A 7441-nucleotide genomic window follows, 5' to 3' on the forward strand; every position below is an offset into this window, starting at 1 on the left:
GGACAACAGACGGCTCTTCGTGTCGGAACTTATGACACACGCACGCGTTCAGGGTGACCTCTACCACACCACAATCTACGCTAAGCCAGAGAGGTGTCAAATAAAGTGCTGTTGGCTTACAGTGCGACCAGACTCACAAAAAGCACCATGTTCTGACTCTAGTGGGTGCTGGACGGGAGGCGTCTCTTTCCGTCGGCACTTTGAACACATGCACACGTTCGGGGAGACCTCCTCTTCCACACCACAAACTCCGCTAAGCCAGAGAGGTGTAAACTAATATTTGCTGGCCTTCCAGTGCGGCCAGACATAGAAAAGGTCCCATTTTCAGACGGGAGCTGGACGGGAGGCATTGCCTCTGAAGCATTTACCCCAGTGTGAATCCTGAGGTGTCTTGTCAAAGTGTTGCGTACGTTGCGTACGTACGCTGAATGATTCACCACACACATTGCATAAAGGGCTTCACTCCCCTGTGGATCTTCATATGTTTTTTTATGTACTGTGGTCACTGAAGCATTTAGTACCACAGTCTTTGAATGCTTACCAATACATTTTTTCACCAATGTGTTCATAAAGGTACACCTGTTAAGGCAGAGGGCCTATATACTATATATTTAGTATTTTAACTTATTTTAACTAGGAGCCAGTGAAACGAAATTTCGTTCATTTATGCATTTCATGTATATGTTGAATGACAATAAAGCTATCTATCTATCTATCTATCTATCTATAGCGACCCTGTAAATTACTTTTTTCATCAACGGCAACCCTGAGTGAGTCTTTTTTTTTTCTTCTTCTTCTTTTTATCACATCGTAACACAACACATATACTTAAAGAAAATACAGTTCAAAATCAAAACCAGGATTTCGGTGGAAAGGTTTGTCATCGGGCAAAGACCAAATGCACTTTTCACACCATGTGGCCAAAATGTGGAGTGGCCTATCCCAAAATACTAACAAATGTATGTAACACCACAAAGCATTGAAGAAACATGTCATGGGACAATGATGAAAACAAAATACATTTGAAGAAAGGTTTCATTTATTTAAACAGTTTATTATTTTAACAGTACTTTATGCACAAGTATTCTCCTTGGTGAAGGTTTGCTCTCAACACCATACAGAGAAAATCCTTCATGCACACTTTACGACTTACAGTCCGTCTTCCACATCTGCAGAACCACCCCAACTGTCAAATACAGCCGTGTTTACAATGAGTGTTTTATTTTATTTTAAATGAGCCAGCATGTGTTTTCTTAACCCATTTAGGCCTAGAATTATTGAATGCTTTAACTATTGAAAAATAGCAGATCTACAAGCTCACAGCGCGGCACAGAGTGCCACGCTGCGAGCTTGTAGATCTGCTATTTTTGAAAAAGTAGTGAAAATGTGTGTAAATCTTTGAATATATGTATTTTTAAAGCGAACATTTGTAACTCAAATTTTGCTTCTGGGGGGTCCCTGGATCTAGATATTTTGAGACGGGGGTCCGTGGCCAAATAAATATCAATTTTGGGGTCCTTCACATGAAAGGTTTTGAGAACCACTGACATAGTAGTCTCTCAAGAACAGACCAACTGAGCTCCAGTTAAGTGAAAAGGACCTTTTCTTTGACGATGGCTGGCCAGATTGCTGAAATAGAAACATAGGTTTTTCAAAAAATCTTAGAAGGATTCAAAATACACTTATAGAATCGGGTCAAAATTATAATTTTCATGATTTTTCAAAAATAGCAGATATACAAGCGGCACTAGTTAAAGCATAAAATAATGATATACAATAATGAGTTCCTGTTCTGATTGGGTTTTAATCCAGAACTGTCAAAGAAGCATTTACGGCAGGTGGTATGAGTATGGCTCCTGCCCAGAGTGAGTCCTGAGGTGTCTTGTCAAATATTGGCGTACACTGAAGGATTTATCACATTCACTGCATTTGAAGGATTGATCACATTCACTGCATTTGAAGGATTTATCACATTCACTGCATTTGAAGGATTTATCACATTCACTGCATTTGAACGGCTTCTCTCCTGGGTGGCTCCTCATGTGCACCTCCAAAAGGCAAGGTTGGGCAAAGCATTTCCCACAAATGGCACAAACGTGTACTTTCACATTCTTCTGTGCTCTAGTGCAGTGTTTCTCAAAGTGGATTTCAGGGACTCTCTAGGTTCATTTATAGGGATCTAAATGGACCCTTACAAGTCTGTAACTCTGACAGTGTACAAATGGAACCAAAGGGACCCTAACAAGGTCCCTTTGGTTCCATTTGTACACTGTCAGAATTAAGAGGAGACCTTGAAATGTACAAGTTTGAGAAACTCTGCTCTGTCTTTGAGAAACTCTGCTCGAGTGTCTTTGACCTCTGCATTAACACCCCCCTTGTCTTCCATAGGTAATGTTTGCAGTGAGTCTTTTGTCTTTTAAATGAGTCCACACGTGTTGTCCTAAAGTGGACTTCCTTCCGAAGCATTTACCACAGGTGGGGCAGGCGTATGGCCGCTCCCCTGTGTGGCTCCTCATGTGTCTCCCCAAAAGGCAGGTTTTTCCAAAATATTTCCCACAAACGTCACAAACCTTTGCTAACATTCTTGTGAGTTTTCAGGTGAAGTTTGAAATCCTCCTCTGTCTTGAAGTGCACGCCACGCAGCCCACAGTCATCTTTAGGGTAACTATCCACATGATTCACCAACGAGACTTCGGAGTGAAAATCCTTCCCACATACTTTGCAGATGATGGAGGATTTCCGCTTTTTCTTCATCCGCGGTGTCTTAACTGTCAGCGTGCTTGGCCTCCACTCTTCACTTCTGTCACTGTCTGTGTCTTGAGTGGCATTGCTGAGCTTCCAGTCCTCGTCTTCGTCTCCATTTTCAGCCTCAGAGAATCCTGGAGATGGAACCGCTTCATCAGTCTCTATGGGCATCTGCTCTGCTGAAGTGACGGGCACAGGTTCTTCCTCTTCTTTGCAAATTTCATATTCACGTTTCACACACTGAGGAGTGAATGTGTCATGGATGGTGTCGTCCTCTGGTCTCTGCTCTGCTGAAGTGACGGGCACAGGTTCTTCCTCTTCTTTGCACATTTCATATTCATGTTTCACACACTCTGGTCTTCTGTCCTGGCTGCTGCTCAAAGGTCGGGTTCTTCTGCCTCGGACTGGAATTCCACTCCTGCTGCTGCTCAGTGAGGTAATCCTCCTCCCACACAGAGAGGTTGGGCTGTGCTTCCTCTGAGGAGCAGGAAAGGAGAAGAACATTTTAAAGGACCACTTTGTTTTTTTACAACAAGGTTTCATATTTTAGATTGTAATTAGGGAAAAGAAAAGATGAGTGTTAAAATGTTTTAATTTGCTTCGTTCTATTGTTTTATCGCATTTGCCGTGCTAAAATGTGGGGCATGCGGACAAGTGACTAAACGTCTTTTTAGACACAATAAGCCAGCAGTTTCTTTATTGCTTTTTACAGTAACACTTCTAGCCCCCATAAGTCACATCCAACCATGAAAGGTTGCGTTGTATCTGGGAATGGGCTTATTCTGTGTAAAATTACATATTTAGCCACTTGTACGCATGCCCCCAGCCACTGCATTAAGAATCTCTAAAACAATAGAAATAATTGATTGGTGCAGGACTGAGCATGGATCAGATTGTAAATACCGTAATTTATCTATTTCACTGCAGATTTAGGTTATCATCCCTAACCCTTAAATTCAACAAATTCTTTCAATGGACTAAAATCTTGTTTTATTTGATGCCCTTCCTGCCCTGGCATTTGGCCTTTGGCTTTGTGAAATTGTGCCCTCAAAAAATGCCAAGTGGCCTTGCCCCTAAAATGATGAAATTCCAGGCCTGATTGTATCCAGTAATTTGGGGGCATAAAGTTGATGGATGAAATTAACTCTGATACTGGTAATGATGTTCACATCATGAACACTTTACATTACTTAAGATCATTTATCAAAAGTTAAAGTTTTAACATTTTGGATTGGACAATAAATAGCCAATTTTACATAAGGTGCCCCAGATCCTATTCCTATCCCTGAGGTTGCTTGCGGGCTACATAGCAATCAAATGTTCAGATAACACAGGGGCGTAAATTGGGTATGGCAGGGGTATGCAGCTGCCATACCCTGGGTCCAGGGGGTAAAATAAAAGTTACTTTTAAATATAAATCCATGAATGTCTCTTTGTCTATCTGTGCTGGTTATTATGTTGTAAAATTACAGTAAAATAACTACAAATGCAACATTTTACAAAATGGTCACTTTAACAAGGTATTATAATTGTATTCTCCACACTAATCTTGACAGAATGGTATATTCCCAGGTTCTGCCGTGTTCCGGCGGTCAGCTGCACAGGTGCAGTTAATTGTTAATTGTGGCACGTTTACTAACATGCCAAGTTTAGCTGCAGTTGAACAACCATCCAGTCCAAGAAACCGTAGAAACGGGGGGAAAATAAAATGTACTTCTTATGTATCATGCCTGTTGCTAAGGTATGGCAACATGACTGGTGCCTTGCGTGCAAGACACCAGTCATGTTGCCATACCTTAGTTTTTTCTGAACTGACGCCACTGAGATAACACATCATTTAAATTGACCTGATGTTCTAGTTAAATTGTAATTAACAGATACACACATACCGTACTTGAAATTATATTTCTGATCTCTCGTTTGGTCTGGAACATTTCTTCCTCGTAGCCTGCGATGATCTTCTCAACAGCTTCCACGATCTCATCAGCAGCCGCAGACAGAACCTGCTTCACAAGGACCCGAAGACCTTGAATTTGACTCATCTGGCTATCTAATGGCCCTGATCACAATGACTTAGGGACAGAACGAAATTTATGGAGGGGGGTCACTGGAGGAAATGTATATGCCCTGATATAAAATGCTATGACCCTCCCTCTGTATGTGGGAAAAAATCAGTGGCCCTCCCCAACCAAAAAAAGAAAAGAAGATGGCCCTCCCCTAAAACATAACATTTTATACATGAGTAAAATGATCCCTAAAAACATAAACTTATTCATAAACGCAACTGCAGTAATAATAGCACTATATACGAGAACATGAATAAAGCAAATTCACCTCCCCCTATGAGACTCGAACCGCCGGCCCCACGGGACGAATGGATCGTTAGCACAGTGACTAATGCACTGAGCTATCTTCACAGATAACATTTTAGTGAATAAAAGTGAACTCTAGAACTTAAGCTACCACTTCTATATCATATGATGTTACAGGACTTAGGAGAAGGCTATGAATGTTTAATCTGTAAACTCACCGCTTCATCTATCTGTCTGGGAAATTTTATACGCAAATGTGAAAGTGAAGAAAAATGCTTTCCATTGGAACACTGCCATCCTTTAAGATGATCCACTGCCGGCCGAACTTAACCCTATATATTAAAACAGGGATGCCATATGTTTCATCAATGAGACTATCCCTAAAAGATTCCCGTTGTGGTGGAGAAAGAAAACGAAGCCAAAATCAAAATCCAAACAGCCACACACACGCAATTCCAGTAGGACTTGCCTAACCCCTCTGATCTTCTTGTTGTCCGTGCTCTTCTCTAATTTAGTTTCGAGTCTGACAAGACTCTCCTCAGCAGAGAGGGTCTGCAGCGAAGCTCTTAAATTGTGATCCAAGTAACTTTTAGTACGCACATTTGTTCTCTTGATGTTGTAAGACGCCATGTTTGTTGTGTTCTGAACTTTTCCCTCTGACTAAAAGTATTGTCGCTGCCAGGAAGAGCGTCAGTGATTGGCCAGAAACTGCACACGCCTACTGGCTGGATAGGCCAAGCTAAATGATTGACACATAGAAGGAACAATGGGAAAGGCTCAATAGCCCAGCTGTTGGGAAAAACCAAGATAAGCAACGGAGGGGTGTCAATGACTATTGTTGTACTATTATTCAGGAAAGCTGTAAAGAAAATATGCATATAAAATCCGGGCTCATTTTAAAAATAAAAATTGGATGACCCTCCCTTGGACTCAAAGTAAAATTTGATGACCCTCCCTCAAACTAAAACTAAAAAGACATGACCCTCCCCTATTTTCCTCCAGTGACCCCCCTCCATAAATTTCCCTAGGTCCCTTAACGAGAGCAACGATTCTCGTTGAGCCTGCAGATGTACATGTGAAGTGAGCAGGAATAGCGTTAGCAGGAAGGTGACGATCTCTTCAGAATAAGAGTACCCCTAAAGCCATTGAAAAACGTTGAAAAACTAATAAAATTAGGTTTCTGGGTAAAAAAAATAAGGGGTTTAATAACATAAAAACATGATAAATGGATAAATGCTGTTCACTGGAGTGCATAGCCTTTACAAATTTGACTCTGGACAGCGGACGGCTCTTTGTGTCGCCACTTTGGACACATGCACGTACGCGTGCGGGGAGACCTCCTCTGCCACACCGCACTCTCCACTAAGCGGGAGAGGTGTAAAATAAAGCGCTGTTGGCTTTCCAGTGCAGCCAGATGCACAAAAAGTGCAATTTTTACTTGGCAAAGGCAAACAGCTGAGAGTATGGATAATATAATGTGGGAATGAGAAACTGAGTATTTATTGATGCCAGGAAATTAAAACGACTTGCAAAAAGTGTTAACCTGTTTCTCCAGCGCCAACTAGAGTCTGAAAATTTCTGAAAATGTCACTTTTTGAGCAAATGGCTGCACTGGAAAGCCAACAGAAATTGATTTTACACCTCTCCTGCTTAGTGGAGAGTGTGGTGTGGCAGAGGAAGTCTCCCCGCACGCGTGCATGTGTCCTAAGTGGCGACACAAGAGCCGTCTGCTCTCCAGCGTCAACTAGAGTCTGAAAATGGCACTTTTTGAGCAAATGGCTGCACTGGAAAGCCAACAGAAATTGATTTTACACCTCTCCCGCTTAGCGGAGAGTGCAGTACTGTGTGACAGAGGTCTCCCCGCACGCGTGCAAAGCCGTGCATGTGTCCAAAGTGGCGACACAAAGAGCCGTCTACTCTCCAGCGCCAACTAGAGTCTGAAAAAGTCTGAAAATTTGACTTTTTTAGCAAATGGCTGCACTGGAAAGCCAACGGAAATTGATTTTACACGTCTCCTTCTTATCAGAGAGTGCGGTGTGACAGAGGAGGTCCTCCCGCACGCGTGCATGTTTCCAAAGTGGCGACACAAAGAGCCGTCTTCTGTCCAGAGTCAAATTTGTAAATGCGCTATGCACTCCAGTGAACAGCATTTATGTTATTAAAACCTTTCTTTTTTACACAGAAACCTAATTTGCATTTTGTATGTTCGTTTAGATACTTAATCTATATTTTTAACGTCCATATTATGGCAAAATTATTCGTTTTTCAACGTTTTTTCTTTGGGTGTACTCTTATTCTGAAGAGATCGGCACCGGCAGTCTTATTGCTGCTAACGCTATTCCTGCTCACTTCACATAGGCTTGAAGTTGATACTGGAAGTCCGA

This window comes from Nannobrachium achirus (assembly GCF_963921795.1).
Source record: "Nannobrachium achirus genome assembly, chromosome: 13".
Lineage (NCBI taxonomy): Eukaryota > Metazoa > Chordata > Actinopteri > Myctophiformes > Myctophidae > Nannobrachium > Nannobrachium achirus.